Genomic DNA, 22,651 nt, shown 5'->3' with positions numbered 1-22,651 from the left:
GTATAGAAATAACTGCATCTCTTTTTGCTGATTAGATATTTGCATGCTCTTTCTTTGTGTTTAACAGATACACTAAAGACTTGTTCTCCTCTATGACTTTTTTTGTCATATGAAGGTTAATTATTTGACTTAATCTCTTTGTCACTTGTTAAAATACAAGGAGTTTGAACATTCATTCCTCGAATTATCTTAGACTGATAACTAATTAATGTTTTACACTGCCATAAACATTTTCTTGGTTTAAGTGAATGACTCACATTTATGAAAAGGTTATATCATGTATGGGTGCTAAGGAATTTTCAGATGAATTAGCCAATAGCTGAAGATTAACTTTATTAATAAGCATTATTTGACAAACATGACACATGGCAAATTATGTGGCTCATAAAGTACTGTAACAGAAAACAATCTATAGCCTGTCTTCCTCTTTTCAGCAGCAAAACTTACTAAAACCTTTATTTGGCAAAAAGAGTGCCAAAATACTTAAGAAAATTCCTCTAACCCGTACTAGCAACATAAGTCTGCCCTACACTTGCTTTTTCATACTGTTTGAACCTTTCTTCTTTCATATATGCTAGGCTAAAATATGAGTGACGCATCAGTATACGGTTGAATTGTGTCAATAAAAAAACAGAGCAGTGACACAGATCAAGACCAATACCGAACAGATACATCAAAAATCTTTCCGGGCCTCTTTTTCCATACTGAAAAAAACCCCAACCAATACTTACACATGGTTTGTAATAAAGCTAAAGTAAGTCATAGTGGAGTCAGAAGAGTGATATTTTAATGTATACCATCTGGAACTATGTTAAGAATATAGGCTAAACTACACACAAATTGAAACCAAGTGTCTTTGACAAAAAACCCATTGTCCTCTCTTTAATACAAGCTTTTAAGGGTCAGATTCTTCCTTCCTTGTCCCCAGTGTCAACCTGGAATACTCTTTTGAGTCTTTGACATAAACCAGAATAGAATCTGACCTTCTTGCTGCAGAGGCTGCTACTATATGCATCACCAGAATAAGCTTGTGTGACTTTCTAAAGCCATACTTACATTGTTTTAAAAAACATTAAAAATAACTTTTTCATATTGAGAGCTGCTATTGGTGGCATTCATTATTTCCAGCTTTATTGGCATTTGAAGCCTATGATTTACTGCTAGTATCTGAATTTGTGACCTTACACAATGTTCTTGTCATTCCTGTTTTTTACCTTGTGCAGTTGGACTACCTATAAAGGAAGGTCATCAAGGCTGTCAGTGAGGGGTTATGGCATTACCATAGTTGGCATGAGCTGGGGAGCAAGAACTTCTGATTAGGTGTGTACCACTGCCAAAAATGCCAGCTGAACAGAGTTCAGATTACTGCCCTGAAACACATAATAGGCTCCTGACTGCAGAGTTGCAATTACTGTAACACTCATATTGTGCTACCAAAAAGCTTTAGTGTTAGGGACTTACGGAGAACATGTGCAGTTCACAGCACATGTTCTAAGGCATTTTTGGTGCAGAGTCAGGCCACCACATTCACATTTAATTACAAAAATCAAGGCTTGGAAATGAATTCCAGAATTCTTGCTTGCATCAAGCTTGAAGATAAATCAAAGAGCTGGGCAATAGAAATCTAGTCATGTAATTGGTACCACTAGAGCTACTTGATGACATTTGATCCAAAGCTTTATTCCAGAAGGAATGAGAAATGTTTACCTCATTAGTTAGGAGCATGTGTGTCTCGTGTGTCTATTTACAGTCTCCCACTTGATACTATAATACTGGCTTTAGACCTGAGTAAGATGGCAGTATTATAAGGCAATATTCAGATAAGTTGGGAGTGCTTCATTTGAAGCCAGAAAACTCTCTGTAGGCAACCTTGCCAAATAGAGAGCAATAATAATTTTGTTTCATCCTCTGGAACCACATGTGTCAGAAGGACAAGAGGTGGTCTTGTCCAAATGTAGATTATCAATACTGGACAATAAGCTGTGGGAAATACAAGGAAGGATAGTTGATGGGTAATGGTTGAATAGCAACAGCTCTTCATGATCAGGAGGCAGTATCTGTTGTCAAAACATCCGGAGGTGGGAACTTTCACAAATAACATTGTTCTATTATTTGCCAGTCCCCTATGGATCAACCTTCCCCTCCCATTATCTTAACTTCTAGGTTAATTTTTGCATTCACTATTTCCTGTTCTTTTTAAAGCCAATATTATTACTAAAGAATCAGGAATTATTACTTATCAAACATAGGCAGTTAATATAATTTTCCCCCAATTTTCCAGGTGAGAGCTTGACCTAGTGTTTCTATTTGATTTACAGTAAATACAGCTAACTAAATAATCCTACCAGAACTATTTTACAAGCAACAGCCCCTGACAAAAGGTAGTATCAGTAAAAGGGAAGTATTTGTATGGAACAGAATATTCTTGTTTTCTTTGGGGGGAATATTGCAGTGCTTCTCATTTCCTGTAATAGTGCAGCACAGTAATAGTAACCTGGACAGTATTACCACTCTTGCATAGGAGTAGCTGCATGAGATTGTACATAATCAATTATCCTTGGTTTTGATATTACTAACATGTTTTTTTCTTCACTACAAAAATATGAGTCAAAGGATCACCTCAGTAATGACTGTTAGTAGACCTCAGTGCTCCCTGATGTTAGCCAATAGTTCCCAAAGAAACTTAGCGTGAATATACTTATTAACTGGTTTTACTGAATCTTGGGGTGTAAGTTTAGACTAAGCTGTACCAGTCAGCAATCTGTGCAGATATATTTCTTTTAGCCCCAAGAGTTACAAAAGAAAGATACTACTAGCAATGAAACTAAATAACATTTAATCAAATAAATGCAGTGTGACGCTGTATGCACAAATCACTACCTGTGACATTTTTGAAGAGGTATAAGGTAGCAGTACGGGTATTAACTCTGAACCCTAATCATGACTGACTGCAAATATAATGGATTTTGTTCCTTTAAATTTTATCAAGAACACTTCATTACTTTGTGAGGTACAGATTCTTAATACTAAGTCTAAGCAATACTTCTCTTAAGTTTTTTCCCTATTTGCATCATTTTCTTATAAGACATCAAAATATTTCTTTAATGCTAATTGAATTTTTAAATGTTTTTATTTTGCAAAGGAATACTTTCTTTTGCATTTAAGAATTTTTTTCTCTCTTTTTGGTAAGGCTAATACAGTACTTTGTAGTTTACGCTGCAACAAAATTTCCGTACAAAGCCTGATTTTTCCATCTCTTGAATTTTAAAATGATAAAGACTATTCTTCTTTTTAGGTAGCTGGATTTCCACCATATTTGAAATAAGCTAAATAGCAGGTTCCTGTTTCAATCCTAAACATCAAAAAACTCAGTAGACTTCTAAAAAAAGTCTTTCAATTTTTCCTTCTAAGAGGTGAGAAAGCAGAAAAAGAGGAGAGAAAACACTTTGTATACCAATGTAGTTGAGACCCATCCACAGGATCAGGAAGCAGTTGATTGAAATCTAGTTTCCAACTCCACTAGGGCTTAACTGTGAGAGACAGACCAATGCACCTGCTGAGGGCAAGGATGAATTTGGGAGGAACTTGCTCCTGTTACCTGGTAGAAACGGTCCTCAGACAAAAACTTACCACCAAAGAGGCTTTTCTGTGGAGAATTGATTATATATAAGAAACAGTTGTATTGTAGAACTGATCATATACAATACAGCAACACATTATTTGTCATAATTAAAATACATCACGCTCTGGATGAAAACAGTGGAACATTTTGAATTTGAAAATTGAATGCACTAGTTTAGTTAATAATTACAGATGTCTTTGCGGGCCAGTGAATACTGTACACTTTGTAACTCCTATATAGATCCTAGTGTCTTATCAGGCTTGGAGGATATGGGGTGATGTTCTGGTAAAAGTATATGCCATGAAAGCGGTGGAGAAAAAGCAAAGAGAATGCAGCAAAGGGAAGGAGACAGGATTAAGAAAATGAGTGGAATGGTGGAGCAGTGGGAAACTAAGAAGGGAACCTGAGAAACAAGAAAGTGAAGGGGTATTCCAACACATCTGTCCTATACAAAATGCAAGGCAAAACCTTCAAAGTGAAATTTTACATTTCAGAAGCTTGCTTTCTTCCCTTCCTTCCTTCCTTCCTTCCTTTGCTGCTTAGGTTATAAACTTTTCAGAGCAGCTGGAGGAAATCAACCCTCTGTATGCTTGAACGACTCTCTGGGAAATACAAATGAGTCATCAATGACTTTAGTGTGCAGCGGGAGAAAGATGATACTGGAACAAAATGTTCCGGTGCGTATTTGTGTAGTGTCTAGCATAATGGGCCTCTGCTCCTGACTGAGGCCTCTGGGCATTCCAGTGATGTAAATATTAACTAATAATAATAAAAGGACAAGCACTTTATTTGCATCCATGTTGCCATCTGTTGTGTAGACTGAATCAATATCAAGTACATGTTTAGCTTCGTTTACTTTTCTCTAAGCAGTACACTTCATTTGCTGCAAAAACCCTGACAGTTTTAAAAGCTTCCAGTAAATTTTTAGCATTGAAAGACATTGTCAATGTTTTTTTAAATCACCTTGCTAATAAGCAGTAGCTGTAGACTGGAATTAGAAGTAACATATGGATACAGTTGCTGATTGTGCTGCAATTAAAAAAATATATAATGATAATCTTGATCTTAAGATACTTGTTGAAAAGAAGGTGCCAGACTACTTACACAGCAAATAGAAGTATTTTTCTTGGATGATGTAAAATAATTAAAGTAGATTTTGCTTTCCTTTTTACAATGTATTAATAAAGTACAGTGCCCAATAATTACTGGTATGTTTGGAAGAACAGAGTAGACTACCAAACTGGGGGTGGAAGTTGACCAGGCCATTGCCCTTCTCAAGCAACTGTGCAAAACAGTTCTTACATTACTTCAGATACTTGACCTGACTTTTTTCTCCAAGTAGTAATGGTAGTTATGCCCTGGGGTCAGAGGGATACCACAGACTGTGAATGTAGCCAATCTGCTGTACAGGAGGCTAGGTTTAAGCTGTTTTGGCATTAAACTTGGCTTGGGGAACAGAACTCTGCCCCTGGCCACCTTATGTGTAGATATGGTCTTGGATTTTGCACCCATCTATTTCAGATTATGTCATGGTTTAACCCCAGCCAGCAACTAAGCACGACACAGCTGCTCACTCATTTACTATTACAATATGGAATAAAACATGACTGATAAAGACTGGGAAATACTAAATAATGGAAAGAATGATATGTTGCTAGAAAGTTATATGGATGCTTCTAAACTAGAAACAAGCAAACAAACTGGTGTTTTAGTATGTCCAAACGTGTCGTCACTCACTGAAAAAATGGAAGATAAGAAATTATATTCCAGGTCTATGTGACTGGGGAAAAATAAATTCAGTTATCAGAGGGTTCATCAGCTGTATGTAAGCTCCCATTAAGACACCTGAACTGAAAGAACTGGTGAGAATATTACTTACACAAGCAGGACAATACCAAGTTAGTGTTGGAACTGTACTCTACATTCAGCAATGGTGGAGTAGCTAGTACAGTGCAGTCTTTTCCTAGTGTCCACATTTCATAGGACAGATGATCACAATGACCACTTCTTGCTTTGTTCCAAACTACTGTAAAAGCAAAAAGATCTTAGTAATATTCTGAAAGTTAAATCACTGTGGTTGTTAGAAAATTAGAAATGGGTGGAAATGGCTGAATTTTGTGTGCAGTCTCTGTTATGAATGGTATAGCAAAATTAGACACATTAGAAAGGTTTCTATTGCTATGTATATTTTACTCCTGAATGGCAAGCTACTTTTGAGTCATATGTCTAAATTAATCTGTTATGTATTTCCCCTCCTACATGGTCAGAAATTTTTCCCAAATCATTGGCTAAGTAGGTGCTTTCTAAGACAGCTTCTCATTACTTTCTCATCTAAGATAGAACCTCGTAAGGCCAGGGTAGATTTATTGTACTGTAGGGGATGGAATAGGTGAATTAAGAGACATTCCACACCATTAATTTCTATGGGGAAAGTCCAAAAATTATTCATAAGGTTGTCCAAATTAGAGTACTTCCCATTAAACTCACTCGGAATCTTTTTTCTTGCTTTCATTCTGCTGATGTATAAAGGACTGTAAATTGGTGCAATCATTATGCCAGGAGGCAAGAAGAAGGTGTAAGTTAAAGTAAGTTAGGAGCCTATTTGACCTGTATTGTCTTCAGGGTCCTTGGCATGCAAACTCATGCAAATCAGCTTTCTCCTGTCTGCTTTAAAGGAAATTCACAACTGTGTATCTGTAAAAAAAAATGCTCATATCTAAAATAAACTCAGTTTGTTGGCACAAGGCTTAAACTGGCATAACTTTCCAACCTATCACATATAAGTCATTTCATAGGTTTATACCTTCTAAGGCCAGAAAAAAATCATCTTAATCATCTTGCCAGACTTAACACAGGCCATGGGACTCTTTGAACTGATTTTGATTCAGCTGTAATATATATAACTGAAGGAATAAAGTGAGGGTCATTTTTTATGGTTTTCAGCCCCTTGTACGCTTTAACAATGAAAAGGCAAAGTCCAGAATTAAACTGACAATACAGCTTTCTTTCCTTAGCTAGCTTTCCTGAATTTGCAAGTGTCTGTAAACTATGTGGTGAGAGTACATAACTCTAACATAGATATTAAGATAAAAATATACAATTGTATTTTTAAATTTCCACTAAGAGAAGAAAGCATTGAACATGTAGCCTGGGAAAAATTAATAATTAAAACAGTACCGATTTCCACAGTACCAGCAGAACCTAAGGACAAGTCATGTAAGAGAATTTCATAGAATCATGGAGTCATAGAAAGGTTTGGGTTGGAAGGGACCTTAAAGGTCATCTAGTTCCAACCCCCCCTGGCATGGGCAGGGACACCTTCCACTAGACCAGGTTGCTCAAAGCCCCATCCAACCTGGCCTTGAACACTTCCAGGGATGGGGCATCCACAACCTCTCCGGGCAACCTGTTCCAGTGCCTCACCACCCTCACAGTGAAGAACTTGTTCCTTACATCTGATCTAAATCTACCCTCTTTCAGCTTAAAGCCATTACCCCTTGTCCTATCGCTCCATGCCCTTGTAGAAAGTCCCTCTCCAGCTTTCTCGTAGGCCCCCTTTAGCTACTGGAAGGCTGCTATAAGGTCTCCCTGGAGCCGTCTCGTCTCCAGGCTGAAGAACGCTAACTCTCTCAGCCTGTCTTCATAGGGGAGAATTTGATGTATTTTCACATGCCTTTTTAAAGTTTGAACTATAATTACCAAATACAGTGTGGTGGGTTGACCCTGACTGGAGGCCTGGTGCCCACCAAAGCCACTCTATCACTCCCCCTCCTCAGCTGGACAGGGGAGAGAAAATATAACGGAAGGCTCGTGGGTTGACAAAAGGACAGGGAGAGATCACTCAACCAATTACCATCATGGGCAAAACAGACTCCACTTGAGGAAAATTAATTTAATTTATTGCCAATCAAATCAGAGTAGGGTAATGCGAAATAAACCCAAATCTTAAAACACCTTCCCTCCACCTCTCCCTTCTTCCTGGGTTTAACTCCACTCCCAGTTTTTCTCTCCCTCCTCCCCCCCAGCAGCACAGGGGGATGGGGAATGGGGGTTGGGGTCAGTCCGTCACACCTTGTCTCTGCTGCTCCTTCCTCCTCAGGGGGAGGAGGACTCCGCACTCCTCCCCTGCTCCGCCGGGGGTACCTCCCGCGGGAGACAGTCCTCCATGAATTTCTCCAATGTAAGTCCTCCCCATGGGCTGCAGTTCTTCATGAACTGCTCCAGCATGGGTCCCTTCCAAGGGCTGCAGTTCTTCAGGCACAGACTGCTCCAGTGTGGGTCCCCTGTGGGGTCACTGGTCCTGCCAGCAAACCTGCTCCAGCGTGGGCTCCTCTCTCCACAGATCCGCAGGTCCTTCCAGGAGCCTGCTCCAGCACGGGCTTCCCATGGGGTCACAGCCTCCTTCAGGCATCCCCCTGCTCCGGCGTGGGGTCCTCCCCGGGCTGCAGGTGGAGATCTGCTCCCCCGTGGACCTCCCTGGGCTGCAGGGGGACAGCCTGCCTCGCCATGGTCTTCCCCACGGGCTGCAGGGGAATCTCTCCTCCCCCTCCTTCTGCACTGACCTGGGGGTCTGCAGGGCTGTTTCTCTTACATGTTCTCACTCTGCTTTCTCCGGCTGCTGTTGCTTTTGCACAGTTTTTCCCCCCTTCTTAAATCTGTTCTCCCAGAGGCACTAACACCGTCGTTGATGGCTTGGCCTTGTCCAGCAGCAGGTCCATCTTGGATCCGGCTGGCATTGGCTCTGTCAGACACAGGGGAAGCTTCCAGCAGCTTCTCACAGAAGCCACCCTTGTAGCCTCCCAGCTACCAAAACCTTGCCATGCAAACCCAACACATACAGTCTCTTGAATTTCTCTGGTAAAAGATGGAAAACAGCTATTATGCTGGAGATTTTTTTCTTTTTTTCAGTTCATGGCTAAAACAACTCTGGGATGAATGAAAGGAGGAAAGTTAGCTCAGTAGTAAAAGGGTATATTTTGCTTTCTACTGGTCTTTTGCATTGGTATGGGTATGAATCTTACCCACTGACTACATATATGGTTGTGTTTCGTTGGAGCATAATTCATTAAATGAATTCTTTTGCCAGAATTACAAGTGTTCTGGGAACTCTGTTTCTTTAAACCCAGAGAGAAGGCAGAAGAGCTGGCATGATGTTCACATCTCCAGCCAGAGCAGTTAACACTTAAAAGCATGACCTATAGTCCAGACTTTGGAATGGGGGATTTTATGTTTGTTTGTTGCCAAGGTGGCCTATTCTGATGCTACATCTTGACAGCAATTGTTTAAGATGGACAAGGGGCACAGAGCATCTGTTGTTTATAAAACACAGTAACTACAATAGAGAATGACTTTGGGGACAGCATGAGAAGCAGAGTAATATCCCCTCACTACAGAGATAGTGGAAGATGGGACCTTGCTTCAGCATAGCTATTCAGCAGGCTAATACTGAAGATACTTAGGGAAAAGGCTACAGAATATGGCTATGAATCAGGCAAAACACAGACCCGAAACAAATACAATACCATGCTGCTAGCAGGGAAACAGACCTGTGGTGTTTGCCTTGTGAATAAGAATATGTTATGAAAAAGATGTGCTCTTGAGAAAGTTCACACTTTTCTTTCTCATTGTAGCTACCACAGGGTATGGGTAGGTATATGATAATAAAAAAAAGAGATGGTCTCTCCATCCAAACTATTTGTTTGGATTTCCAGCTTGATTAGTATAGGTGCTGATGATTGTAATTTGAGTAAATCTCAAATGAACAAAAGGTTTAGTGAAACAAGGGTACATACAGCATACTGCAGACTTGAGTTTCTGGCTTGATTTCAGACCTGCCTTGTCACTGTAGACCTGCCCAGATATTGCTGGGCTATGTCTGACTCTTCGTGCTGTCTCCAGACCTGATCCTGACCCTGGCTTGCTGATGACATCCCAGCTTGACTTTGGATGTTCCCCATCCCTACAGACTTGTCTGGGGATCTGGACTCTTGGCTGATCCTGGTTATCACCACCAGACCTACTGCAGTAATAACCTGCCTGCAAATCTCTCAAGAAAAGTTATTGAAGTGATAAGGGTAAAATAAAAGGCATGAAAGGAAAGGGGAACCGAGTCTCAGCAACTTAAAGGTTGTGAATATAGCTACAAAAAGGAAACTGAGCAACAGTTAGAGCCTTTGTCAGCATATCAGGTGGCAGCAGCAGTAGCTGCCTTCTGTCTGTACAATGGCTTTCAATGAATGACCTGTCTCAACCCCTCACCCTTTTACTAACCTTGGGTCCATCAGTTGCAGATATCCATATCTAGCTTTGCAGTAAATTTGGCATTTTGGGTAAAATAAAATTTGGGTCCTCTTTAGAGATGATATTAAAGAAAAATAATGCCACAGGCATGAGAGTTACAAAAAGGGAAGTCATGCATGAGCTGTTTCTCCTTTATGGTCAAGCACAGTAGTAACAGCTGGAGGAATTCAAACTTGTGTATGCTTGAATGAGTCCATGTGCAATACAAATGAGTGATCAATGGGTTCAGCATGCTGTAATAGGATTGAAAAGCAGTAGATACTAGCAAACACTGTAACATCTCAATGGTCTTCTATGGAAAGCCTCGTTACCATCATTAAATATTGCGAGGAGCACAGAACAGGTAAATGGCTTTAATATCTGTTTTGAACATTCCTGCTGAACTAGCTTTTAGAGAAAGAATATGCAACATGTAGTAAAGCACTCTGAAATGAGAGAGGGAAGAGCTTATAAGAGCTCTGCCAAAGGGCTATCACATTTGCTAGTAAAAAAGGGCTGGATTACACTTCTAAAACTACTGTTCCAAGGACTCCTGGCCAAGGGGTGAGGCTGACCTCTATGCTGCTATAGATAGCTTTTCACAGAAAAGGTTGCTTAGTGTATATCATCTGAGTGCTTTAGAGAAAGAGACAGAAAATAAAGAGACATCAGAACTTACCCCCAAACCTTAAAGACTGCCCCGAAGAAACCGGTTTAAGAGATAAATTAATATCAGACCTGTTTATTTTAATATTGGCATGATTTTGCTTCGGGGTGTTTTTTTGGGGGTGGGGGTAGAATTGGGTTAATTCTTTTTGTTGATTTGGTTTCCCATTCTAGGAGACTACCTTAACAAACAGAATATAGCTATTAAATGTCTTCTAGTTGTACTCACAATATTTGCAGGCATTCTAGTGAAAACTTGCTACTAGAAATATGTTTACTGCTCACATAGCAAATATTTGAGAGAGTAAATTATGAATTTTTAATCTAAGATATTTCCACCAGATACCTGACTTCATTTGCATTTATCTATGCATTGAACAAAATTTGTATGTCAAGAAAAATAATACTGCATTTGAATAAACAGTTCAAATGAACAATTTAAAATCCATGTTATTGAGACAAAATATGTGGTGAATAGTTGCAGGTAATGAATTTAGTTGAGAAAGTATTAAGCTACTTGTTGGCACTTGACACACAGAAAAGAGGCTAAATGTTATTAAATTATTCACTGTGAATGATTTGCTCTTCTACACTCCCCCAAGTCACTCTTACTTTGATCTGATCATATGGTGCCAACAGAGGGTACAGTGCCAGAGGAGTGTGTCATCCTTAAAAAAGAAGGGGTTTTATTATTATTATCTCATTTTAGTGATAAACATTGAAGTAGCAGGGATGTCTACTGACAAACAGGAATTTTGTATTGCTCAGGGCACTGTCAGTAAGAAGAGGCTATCTCTACTTAGCACTAATATATCGAGACTGTACTTCATTAAAAAAAAGAGCAAAAGATTTTTCAGTCATGAAGGTCATTTTCTACCTAAATGCTTAATGGATGGATGGAGAGAGAAGGTTTGAATACATGGTGGCAATGCAAGGAGCAGAAATATGGTTACTATGTCATGAAATTTTACAAGGTAAAAAAAAAAAAAAGAAGAAAAAAAAAATTCCAGAAAGCTCTTGTACATTGGTATAAAACATTATAAGTGATAATAATCACTATTTCCTTGCATTCCTATTCCCCTCTAAAGCTTGGTAGCTGCTCTGGTGGGATTAAACTTTGCTTCATACCATCATGGAAAAGAAATCACTTAGTATTAAGACTGAATTCAAAAGAAAATGATACATGTTGAAAGAATAATTAGCTATTACCTATCCCAGGTACATTTTCCCCAGAAACACAGAGGACTCCTGTACTCCTGAACTTCTCTTAGCCTGAATATGTTTCCTCACTGCCCGCTGTGAGTACATCTCTGGTGTTAATCAGTTTCAGTTCCAAGTTCCCTCCGGTGTGCAGGTCTCCTGCTGCTCCAGATTGCATGAATGTTAATTCATGCTGAAGCTCACAATGCATCAAGCAGCTAACCTCCAAACATATCCAGAAAATTGTTTTAAAAGGTGTGGTAGACAAGAATGAAGCAGGTTTGTTTCCTCCCTTCAATATTATCCCAACCTCATACATGCTCTAACAACACACCCCTGGGCATGCAATACATGGCCTCTCTTTCACGTTGTAAAAAGATCACTCTGGTGAGCTGCAGTAGAGCCCTCACATTATTCACTTTGTCCTGGGGAGAAAGGAAAAAAAAAATAAAATCATTACACCTTGCCTACATGAGTCAGAAAAATCCAGCACTGATTTCTATGTATTGTGGATATAGCCAGTCCGCTCTAGTGAACCAGTGCTCAGCAGTGTGGAGCACTATTCTCTACCTCTTGGTCTGTAGGCAGGGACCCCTCCCTGGGGTGAGTGCACTTAGCAGTGTAGATATAACCTCTGGCATCCTTTCAGGGCACAGGTCTCTCTCTGTCTGTTACTGCTTCCCATAAGCAAGTTGCAATCTTGCTCGATGTCATTGCTCCTGCTCAGCCTCTACTGTCATTTAAACACCTTTTCCCACAAAAACATAACAGTACATTCTGGGTTTACAGTCAGTCTTCAGAGACACATATAAACGTGTCATGCTTTGCTAATGGAAGACCAGATCATGTAAAACAATAAATACTTGCACACGCTTCTCTGTCTCAGTTTTATCATGACTGGTGAGCATCCTTAGGTTTTAGGAAAAGGCTTGTAAAAGAGCCCAAGACCCTTCTCTGTGTTTCTTCTGGCATACAATATTTCCTCCAAGCCATGAAATATCCTCGCATTTCTGCAGTTGACTTTCTTCTTTCAGTCTCTCTCACTCCAGTCATACAAGGCTGTATGCGAACTGACTAACCCAGGAGAGATTCTCATGTACACAATGGAAAAAGACCTGGGTGCATGCCCTTCTATCACTGATGCATCAGTTGTTGTGGATGAAAGTTAAGTTGATGGCTAGAGAAAGCTCCTGTGCTCTTCATCAGGTGCCCTCCCATGGATAACTGGTAGACAAGGACTATGAGGTTTATTATGGAGTGCACCCATTCTGGAGAGAAGAGTCTCAGCAAACCTTTCTGTTATAATTGTCAACTGACTTTCAGATAATTCTCAGACAAATTACCAAAGCCTTTACAGGGTAATCTGTTACCAAGTAATGCTATCTTTCACACTCAAACTTAAAAGAAAAATATTCTGGGTTGCATGCATCTCTTTGTTGAACATTATCCCATTTAAGTCATCAAAGTTTAATGACTCTTGTTGTCTGCTCTGTGATAAAAGCAAGAATTTCTCATAACACCACCTGTGGGATTTAGCTCAATGCTGAGCTGAAAGTCAGCAGAAAAGACATGCAAGGCCCAGGTTCAAAGTGATGTTGCAACCTGACACTTGGTACTAGCACTATGTACTAGCACTGAATATGAAACACAGCCCATAAGCTGTAAATAGACTGACTTCTTAACATCTTCATATATTCACTGGTAAAGCTATTTAATATGCATGTAATGCTTTATGTTGGAGCATATATGCTTTTATTTTGAAAATCAGCTGTATGAAATTAACATTTAAAACTCAGGAATGGGTCACACTCTTGAACACTTTGAATTCTCTGAACACTTGTAGATGGTTTTTTTCATTATGATTCTTATAAAAAAATCCTTAACTAGCTATTATCTTCTAATATTTGAAGCTTGGGGTTCGATCTGTCACCTGTTGAAGCAGGCAAGTATGTCTAGGGTAACAACAGGCATCTCATTAAGGAGATTAAATGAAAAATTAGAAATAACCTTTAAAGCAAGAAAGACAAGTTTAACATCTTTCTTTCCCTTTGCTCCCTATGACTATAATTCATATTAATTTCCTTAAGGTTCCAGTCAGTATTTCACAAGTGCCTTGACAGAGAGAAAGGTATCATGTATCAGGTAGCCTTTGTATTCTTGCTGTGGTATTTCCTTTTCACCCACTCTTTGCTATATATGGCTCAATTATAATTTCTGAGACTAAACTGTATCAGGAGAAGGCAAACTAGAAACAACTTTCTTTTGTAATTTCTATAAGACATAATGTCTTCTGAAAACTATGGAAGTGTGTGCTACTGAGAAGGTTTCCCCTGTATTTAAAGGGTATGACAAGTGTCCTCTCAGGAGCTTAGTCCGACAATCACTGGAATAAATGGGAATGTTATTTTTTATTTAACCAAGTGCAAGTTCAGACTTCAGCAGTGAAATGTAGAGCAGCATGGTTCTGTGTCTGATTGTAAAAATGCTTTTTAATCAGCACTGATAGCTAGCTATCTCCTTGTCCTTCTTCAGACATGGAAGTTCACATTCCTGAGTCTCAGTGCCAGATTCCCTCCTCAGATTCGGCTCTAGTTCAAGCACTTCATCAAAGCTTCAAGCCTTTGAATTTACAGTTTTCTTCAGAAGCATGGTGCAGGTGCAATGATAGGACTGAAAACTTGGACAAAGCTATTTTCTGGGTATTAGAGATGAAATGTATAACCTTCAGAAGTGATTTTACATGCTATCATCTAGAGGTTAAATAGTAGGGTCATAGGATGGAAAAGACCTGGAAATAATCCAGTTCAAACCCTATGAATTGTAGGTAAGTGCCCTGTACAGCATCTACAGAACATCTACTTTATACGACCTTGTATATCACAGACCACATAACACTTTCTAACATCCTGTTACTAAGTGAAGATTTATGGTAAAAGATCCAAACTCTTAACCATACAGTACTTTAGATAAAAAGCAGAATCTCTATCCGTGTCCAGGATTCCTGCAGTCAGAGGAAATTTGGGAGGTAGAATTTTCACCATGGGCTTTTACCCACATATAAGCTGCATGTAGCATTTCTATTACACAGGCTCCTCAGCTTATACTTTTCTTAAAGTGGCTTGTTATTTACACGCTATACAAGGAGAGGACTTCCTTTGGATAGGGAAAGAAGTCCCCTTTGTAGGAAAAATTGCTTAATGCCTCCCAGATGTGTAAGAAAAGTGAAAAACGATAGCTCATTTGAGGCAGGGCTTATGGCTTAGTGAGCTTATGAGTTCTCTGAATGAAGAGTTGTCTGCCCTGCATTTCTTCAGTTTCATTTAATGTACAGACAAAAACCCCCATAGACTAAAATGAAATATATTAGACTGCTCATGCCAAATAACAAAGGGAGAGGTATTTAATAATCTTTTTAATGTCTATCAAATATACGTTATTTTAAAGAATCCCAGTTTCTCAGGCTGTCTTTACTATTCTCCTATCTGATATTCAGTGTCATTTGATTTGTTTGCGGGAGAGGGTTTTAAAGGAAAAGTAGAGCTAATTTGCTGTGTCAGCTTAACAAATAAAATATGCGTACTGGGTAGCAATCATTAAAAGGATCTGTCATGAAAAATTGATCTAAGATGGGTTCTCTTTGTTAGTCTTTTGATAGGAGATAGTAATTAGAATTGTTTGAAGAAAGATGAGCGATACTATGAAACAAAATGTGCTATATTGATTTAGGAAACCATTAAAGAACACAGAAGCAATTTTTTGTCTGTTTTTCACACTTGCATGCTAGGCATCCCCTTAACTGAAAATATGATTGCCATCAGCTGATTACCAAGGAAGCTTACGTATCTCTCACTTGGTGTTTAAATGACTAAGCTACAAGTGTGGAATGGGTAATTGTAAATAGGACTTCAAATCTCTGCACAAAGTTCTTCCATGGTACAAGAAACTTGTAGACTAAATGAGCTGGTTTGTACTGATTGCTCCAGTAGTCCATTAAGTGTTGACACCTATAACTATATTCAAATATTGATATGGCATCATTTGCACATGAAGAGGAAGGGTAGGTTGGTAAAATTTGCCCAAAGCACGTCAGACTGTCCAAAAATTTGCAATTACAGGAGTGTCTCTAGACCTCAAGATTTGTATCTTAACAAGAGAAATAACTTCTTAAATTCTTTTAAGGACTCCTTCAATACGATGCGTAAAATAATATCAGTTCTGCTTAGAATACAACTATAAATACAGGGGACAACTCTGAAATTATCTGTGTAAAACTGGTTTCATGCATTGGGGCTATTAGATTGTTCACAAATTTTTCAAACAGAACCCTCATTAAAGTATCCTTGACTAAATTCTGTTTAAAAAAAAAAAAAGTTGCAATTGACACTCTAATGCTGCCTTACTTAATCTTCATGTATAATTTATTCATCATACACTGCCATTGCTAAATCATTTAAGAATAAATTTTCATTGTAAGAGGAGCCTCACTGTACTTAGATCATTATGTATTTCCAAGAAAATGTATTACTCTAGAGAGAAGAAAATATTTTTAGCTTTCTTATCTTCAATTTTTTCCCAGTGATCTCTTTTTCTCTCTTGTGTTTATCCTTCATCTTTTAAGCTCTCATTCAGAAAAAGCCTGGCAATTGCTAAGTTTAAGCATATACTTAAAGTTGATGAGACTGAAAAACGTGTTTTTAGAATGTGTTTAATTATTTTCCTAAATAGTGACATTTTCACAGGTTAAGGACTCAGAGAACTGTCTATGCTTGCTCTTCTTGCTGTAAAAGTCATTCATTATAGCTTCATTATATCTCTGTGATGGTATAACTGTACTGCAACTGCAACATAGATTGGCAGACCTGTACTAACTCTTCTCCAGGTAACATAATAATAATAAAAAAAAAGTCACATGACTAGCAAACCCACCTCCTAGGCCTATGTTTATGTCTATGAGGGTGGGTGGCAATACTCTTACCTAATTTAAGTCACCAAGCAGATTGTGTATTTAGTTTAAACTTAGCTGAGTGGAATTCAGTTCCCCAAACATTTAATCTAGTGACACTTTAAATATCTTGGTATGTCTTGTTTCGCTTTCAGCAACAGCTCCAAAGCGATCTCCAAAGGGGTCTCTTTTGTCATGTCTGCCAACCTCATCTTGATGTCTCAGGTATCTTAGAGCACTTGAAACAGAAAATCCCTATTTTGAGGCAACTGAACTTCATCTTTGACTCTTCAAAAAGGGGATTAATTACTTTCTGGAGGTGTTCTCTGTTTTCATGGGATAAATAGAGTTTGGGACACCTACTTTGGACATGGTGACTAAATTTTAGGTGACTGAAGTTAGGTGAAATAATTTCTTTTCCATGCCTTCCATACTAGCTGGATTAATAATCAGTCTCTGGTCTGTCACATAATTATGTTCTATGAATAATACTGAAAAGTATATGAAATACAGCACATTAAAACCTGCAGTAAGGTATATAAAATATTAATATGAAGAATAGTGTGTGTAATATTCTAATCTTTGATCTGTATGTAACTTGGGGGGGGGATTTTGGTATTCAACTTGTAATGGTTATGTTTTATTGCCCAGTTTACAGGCTTATAATGTGGCACTTGCTCTATGTTTCTCAGCCTCCTTGAAGTAAAGTGTGAAAAATGGAAGCATGAGATTTACATTAGAAAATATATCAGTTACCTGTGATAATAAAGATAAGCCCATGTAATTTATATATATGTGTGTTCTAAGAACTTTACAGAGAATACTTCATAAGATAGGGAAAGGGGGATAGAACAGCATAAAAGTATGATTTCTTTTTGCTTAAATATGTAATATTTTTTCAGTACTTTATGGTACCCATATTTTAATGTTATGTTTTTGCAGTTGTGTTTTATTACTTGGTAGGCGATCATGACCTACAAGTCTAGGTCAATACATAGTATTTGAACTGTACCTGAAAGCTACGTGATGATCGAGAGTAGGAGAAAGAACTAAGTGAGGTATTGGTACTTTACATAAGAATGTTAATGTTTCTTATTTTTAGGTTTTATTAATCTTCCTTTAGAATACTACAGTTTCCTGACTTTCAAATTTCCTATTTCTTGCAGAATGTTCTAGTAAGGTTTTTTCTAAACTAATGGACACGGAAAATTAGTGTCAGTGATTTTTAAGGGAATTTGGTTATTTTTATTAAGAGAAAACTTAATCTAATATTTCTATTTATTCCTAAATCTGTCTTTTAAAGTGTTCTCAGGCAGGAAGATGCTCCAAAGGCCTGCTTTTTGCTGAGCACCTGCTAAACAAAAGCTCTGACTGCAGCCCAGCTCCTGGGAACCTTTTAAGCTCTGATTCTCCCCTAGCCCTGGTAGTTCTGTCTAGTCCTGTAAAGCTCATAAACTACTCAGTCTTCAGTGAAGACAGGAGAATAAACCGCATTTGCCGTTTCTACAACATGCTGTTTTGGGGATATGCTGTTCTGAAATACATTAGGATAATGTAACAAATGCAAATTACCACTGATTTTACAGCCTCTCAAATCTCACAAATGCCTTGTCCAATTACCCTCAAACTTTCTAGGGGGAAAAAAAATCATCTTCTTTCAGAATACCACACAAGAGAAATTTCTAATAGAACAGTCTGATGTTAAAATTAGATGGAAGGGCCTAATTGAGCTTATAATGGAAGGTACTTACAACCTTAGCCATGGAATGACTACCACAGCTCCATAATACTATTTTAGAAAATCAGAAAGCTTTAGACAGACTGCCTGACAGAGTGCTCAGAAATAGGGGCAAAAATACTAGCCAAGACAGGTCTGTGTTTATCACTACGCTGATATTGCCACTTATTGTATATCAAGAAAAAACCCACTATTTTGTTGACTAACTAAACATTGCCTACATTTGTGTTGAAAATCTATGAAAGCCAACTACTTTGGGGAGTGTGTTTACTAAACCTAGCTGAGTTATTCTGTGTTTTCAATTATATAACACATGATGCAATATGATAAGAATCTGTCCTTAATTCACCTATTAAAACAGTCATTTTTCAGCTTTCGGCTAAGGCATCACTGCTTTTCTTAGCTGGGCCAGCTCCATATTTATATACATGCACGCACATTTGTTTTGTAATACATCTGAATATCTTGGACGAAACCTTTGCCCATGGGAGTAAATAGCTTCCCCCCTACACCTTTATGCCTGATGATTGGCCTGCAGATAGATACAATTTTTATGCAGGTAATTGGGCCTGCATTAATTTCACTTAAGACACTTAACTGAAGTGGCTAAATTACGACCACAGCTGCCATAGGTGATTCAGATCTCCACTGGCTGTGTGAGGAGCTAACAGGAACAGTGCTTGGTTAGGTACCTAAACCTAGCTGGGATACGTGTTATTCAGTGTGCTTAGTCCTCCCAAGTCAGGCGAGACGTGAACAGGAAGAAAGCAGAGCGCTGACTCCACTCCTCAATGCAGTGTCCAAGACAACTCTGTCTTGTAAAGGGAATTGCTGTTTGCTGCTGGATTAGACCAACAGAAACTTACTATCCTGTTGAACAAGCTGAGGAGCATGGATATGTGTCTCAAAGCATCTCTTTCTCACATTGTCTTTCAGAGCTACTGACCGAAGGACACACTGCTCCTTTCTCAGTTTTAAATTGAAATTTTACTATGTTTTTAGTGCATTGTTTTGTTTTGTTTTGTTTTCTCATCCATCTTTTTAGGACAGGTGGAACTGAGGAAAGATGCAGCCTGTGGGAGTTTAGGAACTTTTGGGGTGCATATAATGGAGACCATGTGTTTTGCTGTTTAAATATCTACACAGTGGTGACTGTGATGGTCTCTGTTGTAGCTCAACATTTCTAGTGGGTTCAATGTATTGCTTGTAGCTTATGAATAACTGAACAAAATGAGACTTTCAATTAGCTAGTTACTCAGTTTTATTGAGGCACACTGTTCCTATAACAGAGGAGTACAAAGATTTCATGCTGCTTGGATTTCCTTAATTTTATGGTTTGTATTTCAGTACTTTTTTTTTTTAGGCTAAATCCAAATAATCTATAGGTAAATAGAGAATGTTTTTCATGGTAATACCAACCAATGGGTCTATTCAACAGTAAGATGAATTGTGCCTTGAAGAATGCCTGTTTCTCTCGTTGGCTGTAAAGGGTGACAAATGTGTTCAGCTAAGGTGTAGATATCTATACTGTAGAGCTATAAAACTGGTTAAGGTGGGATCACATCCTTACTGAGCATCCTTTTGGTTCAGAAGTCCCGTAAGACATTTTGCTCTCCCCTCTGTTTCCTTGTGGGTGAGATATGTGCATTGCACTGAGGCGTCGGTGTCAGACAGGCTGAATGCAACTTTTGACACAAGTTCAGGCAAGCGCCATTCTGAAAGGCTGGGTTTTTATGAGGCCCTAACTGTGCTGAGGTAGCGAGTGCTACTTTGCTGACTCCCAGTTATGAACGAACCCGATTATTTTGTCTCCTTTTGCAGGACTACATTTTTTTGTGTTTGTATAACAACAGAGAGAGTGTCAGTGATGCACATCGGCTAGAGTTCAGATGGTGAAAATCCTTTTTTCCTGTTTGCAGCCTATGTCTGTGTACCGGTGTGGGCGGCGGGGGGGCCGCGGGGCGGCCCCTGTGAGGAGCGGCCGGGGCTGCCCTGTGCCGGACACAGCCGGTTCCAGCCGGTTCCAGCCGGTTCCAGCCGGCTCCAACCCGCCCACCCCAGGGCACCGCTCAGCCCCGCAGACAAGGTGCTGGCTCCTTGGGGAAAATGTGCTCAGGAAAGGGTAAAAAGTGCTGCCTGGCAGTGAGGAGTGAGTTAAAATGTGAGAGAAACAGCCCTGCAGACCCCCAGGTCAGTGCAGAAGGAGGAGGGAACGCGTTGCTCCAGGCGCCGGAGTAGAGAGTCCCCTGCAGCCCCTGGAGAAGACCACACCAGAGCAGGTTTATCCACACATCAGGAACGGAGGAGTGAAGTTGAGCCTGGAAAAAAGGGGGGAGTGAGCGGAAGGTGTTGCTTTAAAATTTTTTTTGTCTTTGTTTCTCACCACCCAGCTCTATTTTAGTTGGCAATAAATTAAATTAATTTTCCCCAAGTCAAGTCTGTTTTGCCTGTGGCGGTAATTGGTAAGGGATCTCCCTGTCTTTATCTCAACTCATGAGATTTTTCATCTTATTTTCTCCCCCTCAGTGGCATCAATACATCAACTTTCAGTCTATAAAATTGCAGATCCTTCTGTTCTCTACAATGCCAAGAGGGATCCTTCCATTAAAAAATACAGTAGATTCCCTTTAGTGTAAGTCAGTATAGATCTTTATGTCATGGAAATAATTTTTGAGGTAAGTTCTGTCCGTAAAGACATCATCTCTGAAGCTGCACCAAATTTGAGATGGTGACAGAGACACATGTGTAAAATAGGTTTGCTCTTAAATATAGTACATTTTTTTTTATAACTGGATATCTCTTCTTGCAGGGACACAAAGTACATATCTATTGCAGTTAATGGAAACAAAAAGAATGAACTGCCTGCTAAAATTTGAGATCATTTTAATAATAACTGGTACTTTAACTTGTCAGGAAACAGAAGAAGTCCAGAAATTTTAAGAAGAAGCAGTTTTCATTTATATTGTTTGGACAGAAATTTTGGAGTCTCTTCAGCTGGAAGTAAAGTATTTATTTTTGTTATGCTGATTACATTGTACATCTATCTGTGCCACGGCACCCTCAGCGTGGGTCTGTTCTCAGCCTCGTTGTTCCGCTCTTAGGTAATACATTCTTTCTTTAATTTTGCTGACTCCCATCTCTGAACCCACCAGACTAATTTATCTCTGGATATGGCACTACATGTTTTGTTACGACAAAAAAGAGGAATTACTGATGGTCACAGCTGGTAGATTTCTGTTGGAGGAAGATTGAGAGACTAATTCAAATCTAGAAAGCAGCAAATAATGCTTTGAAATGTAATGAAAGCCATGGACCTGTACTAAATAAACAACAGTACACACATTACTGATGTCTTTTCCATTTAGAATTTAACATAAAAGAGTTAAAATCAAGGCCATTCTATGCAGTGTTTGATAGAGATTTTCTGTATATTTTGCATATAAAAAATATCTGTGCCTGGAGACATTTTAAGACATCTTTATTTCTCCCTGGTGCTCTCATATATTTTATTTCGGTTATATTCTATACTACATAGACCCCTGTCCCCAAGTGGTGCCTTTGAAAATGTCAGGCCTTGGCTATGTGAATAATCTATGTGAAAATCATATTTTGTTCCTGAGGCTTACAATTTAGAACCACTGAATATTGGTATGTGTTGAGAAAATGTCGAATTCGACATATTCGAATTAAGTTATATTCTATGTATCACGATTGTGGTGCTTTTAATGCAATATAGTAATTATTGTATAATCTATATGATACATAGCTATATGATGTGTTTACATGATAAGCTGCAGTATAGAAAATATTCATGCTCAGGATGTCGCTGAACTGTGGATTAGCTACAAGTGTCCTGAATAAAGAAGGAGGTAAGAATGGATTTTGTCAGGATCTGTAGTATGCACCATCCACTTTCACTCTCCTTCAGCAAGGCTTAACTAGAATGACTCATAGAATAACTCAATAGCCTATTCAGATAATTTACCTACACTCTGACACACTTACGTAAGACATGGGATTGTCAGTAATTTACCTGCCATGGTAATCAGTTTGCTGTATTAGCTATAAATATGGCTCATAGTGTATTCACTATAGCTCATTGTCTGTTTAACTCTTCCACAGTCAGCTATTTTTATGGTCTGACCTCTGAAGTTAACAATACTGCTGATCTTAAACACCTGTCTTATAACAGATGCCTATTTCT

Source organism: Aquila chrysaetos, chromosome 14 (assembly GCF_900496995.4).
Source record: "Aquila chrysaetos chrysaetos chromosome 14, bAquChr1.4, whole genome shotgun sequence".
Lineage (NCBI taxonomy): Eukaryota > Metazoa > Chordata > Aves > Accipitriformes > Accipitridae > Aquila > Aquila chrysaetos.
The sequence above is the reverse complement of the archived record's forward strand: the minus strand, read 5'-3'. Positions refer to the sequence as shown.